General features: G+C 29.2%; 3 non-coding genes across 3 annotated transcripts in view; all 3 read right to left on the bottom strand.

The window, feature by feature from the left end:
* The window catches only part of LOC128923859 (large subunit ribosomal RNA), a 3,984-nt gene extending 2,630 nt beyond the window's left edge, over positions 1–1,354 (bottom strand). Inside the window, exon 1 of the ribosomal RNA XR_008472582.1 lies at positions 1–1,354. This exon is cut by the window's left edge and continues 2,630 nt beyond it. This is a non-coding gene — a ribosomal RNA (large subunit ribosomal RNA).
* A 453-nt stretch (positions 1,355–1,807) lies between these two features.
* On the bottom strand, positions 1,808–1,986 carry LOC128923864 (5.8S ribosomal RNA). Its single transcript, XR_008472586.1, has one exon. It is a non-coding gene; the product is annotated as a 5.8S ribosomal RNA (ribosomal RNA).
* A 509-nt stretch (positions 1,987–2,495) lies between these two features.
* LOC128923853 (small subunit ribosomal RNA) overlaps positions 2,496–2,500 on the bottom strand; it is a 1,990-nt gene continuing 1,985 nt past the window's right edge. The window contains exon 1 of the ribosomal RNA XR_008472575.1: positions 2,496–2,500. This exon is cut by the window's right edge and continues 1,985 nt beyond it. This is a non-coding gene — a ribosomal RNA (small subunit ribosomal RNA).

Below are 2,500 nucleotides of genomic sequence, written 5' to 3'. Positions count from 1 at the left end.
CTGCTTACCAAAAGTGGCCCACTGGGCACATTATATCATAACCTCAACCTTCATATCAAGAAAGGTGAGGTTCTTACCCATTTAAAGTTTGAGAATAGGTTAAGGTCGTTTCGACCCTAAGGCCTCTAATCATTCGCTTTACCAGATAAGATTATTTTACATAATATTTAAATGCACCAGCTATCCTGAGGGAAACTTCGGAGGGAACCAGCTACTAGATGGTTCGATTGGTCTTTCGCCCCTATACTCAATTCTGACAATCGATTTGCACGTCAGAACTGTTTCGGTCTTCCATCAGGGTTTCCCCTGACTTCAACCTGATCAAGTATAGTTCACCATCTTTCGGGTCACAGCATATATGCTCAAGGTACGCTCCAGTTAGAGGTATAAATAATAATAAATTATCATTATACATAACTATATGGAACGCCCCGGGATTGAATTAATAGTAAAATATTTCACTAAAAATTAATCCCATTATATAAAAGTTAAGTTAATTTCGCCATTAGGTTTAATATAACCCAATGACTTGCACATATGTTAGACTCCTTGGTCCGTGTTTCAAGACGGGTCCCGAAGGTATCCTGAATCTTTCGCATTGTTAATCATATAAATGCATACAATTAATATTAAAATCAATGATAATAATATTATTGTAAAATTCAAAAGAATTTAAGCATTATATATGTAAAATCTATCAACACTTTATCAAATCATCAGTATTTATTCTATGTTAATAAGCTAAAAGCAAATTAATTTGAATAAACTTAACACCAATGATCTTTTGATAAATATTTTATTATGTTAATAGATTACAATGTCCTTATATGAAAAAAATGCACACTATTACTATAATATTATAAATATCACAGTTATAATGATGAATTTTTCATAATGGATATTCAGGTTCATCGGGCTTAACCTCTAAGCAGTTTCACGTACTATTTAACTCTCTATTCAGAGTTCTTTTCAACTTTCCCTCACGGTACTTGTTTACTATCGGTCTCATGGTTATATTTAGTTTTAGATGGAGTTTACCACCCACTTAGTGCTGCACTATCAAGCAACACGACTCTTTGGAAATATCTTTCTAGTAATCATTAACGTTATACGGGCCTGGCACCCTCTATGGGTAAATGGCCTCATTTAAGAAGGACTTAAATCGTTAATTTCTCATACTAGATATTAAGATATTCCATACACTGCATCTCACATTTGCCATATAGACAAAGTGACTTAGTGCTGAACTATTTTCTTTTCGCTCGCCGCTACTAAGAAAATCCTTGTTAGTTTCTTTTCCTCCCCTCATTAATATGCTTAAATTCAGGGGGTAGTCCCATATGAGTTGAGGTTGTATAAAAATATTTATATTTATTTTATATTTTAGCTTTTTGCTATTTTAAAGAAACATACATAATTATTTCTTAACACCAATATAATTTTCTTAATAATAAATATTCAATCTTTTCATCCCGTACTACTTACTTCATTATAACAACAATATTATTTTCTTGGTTTTTTACATTTAAGGCAATCCTAGAATAAAATAATATTTTATGCTAGACGTTCCTCTAAATGTATATATTATTTGAAATAATAATATTGAAATTTTATTGTTTTTGGGAATACTAAGATTCTTATTTATTATAAAATTTCGTTCAAATATGAGGTGTTCAAGAATATATTTTCTATATTTCTTTTTATGCTATTAATATTATGGATTGAAAAATACAATCCAGTAATATACCATGTGCTTAAATTCTTTTAATTGACTAAAAGAATAAGCAACTAATTTAGCATAGTCTTACAACCCTCAACCATATGTAGTCCAAGCAGCACTTTAAAATTAATTAAAGTACATAACAGCATGGACTGCAATATGCGTTCAAAATGTCGATGTTCATGTGTCCTGCAGTTCACACGATGACGCACAGTTAGCTGCGTTCTTCATCGACCCATGAGCCGAGTGATCCACCGCTTAGAGTGATAATTTTTTGTTTATTTTAATTTAACGTCAAGAGTTTTTAATTTATTGAAAGAATAACATTTCGTTTTCGTATATAATATATAAATTATTTTAAAACATCTTTCAATAAATTGTAATTTTCAACCCAAACATTTACAAGTTGCGCATGTCTTAGTCCAACAAAAACAGTAATTCCTTTTTTATTACATTTTATTTAATTTCTATATATTTTTAAGGAATTACACGTTAATGAGAACAAATTAACTTATCATTTATATTATTTTTATAAATAATAAGTACAACTATATATGTTTAAAGGTTTGTTGCGTTCAAATACAATGTATGCGATATAATTTTCATTATACTACAATACAAGGAGTAAAAAAAAAAAGAAAAAAAAGAAAAACATTCAAATAAATGAATGAAAAGAAAAAAAAGAAAATAATTTTTCTTTTTTATTCTTTTTTTGTTTGTTTGTTTGTTTGTTTGTTTGTTTGTTTTTTTATAATATTTACGGATAGGAACACAATAATG

Source organism: Zeugodacus cucurbitae, unplaced genomic scaffold, assembly GCF_028554725.1.
Source record: "Zeugodacus cucurbitae isolate PBARC_wt_2022May unplaced genomic scaffold, idZeuCucr1.2 ctg00000068.1, whole genome shotgun sequence".
NCBI lineage: Eukaryota > Metazoa > Arthropoda > Insecta > Diptera > Tephritidae > Zeugodacus > Zeugodacus cucurbitae.
Note: the sequence above shows the minus strand (reverse complement) of the source record. Positions and strands in the feature narration are given on the sequence as shown.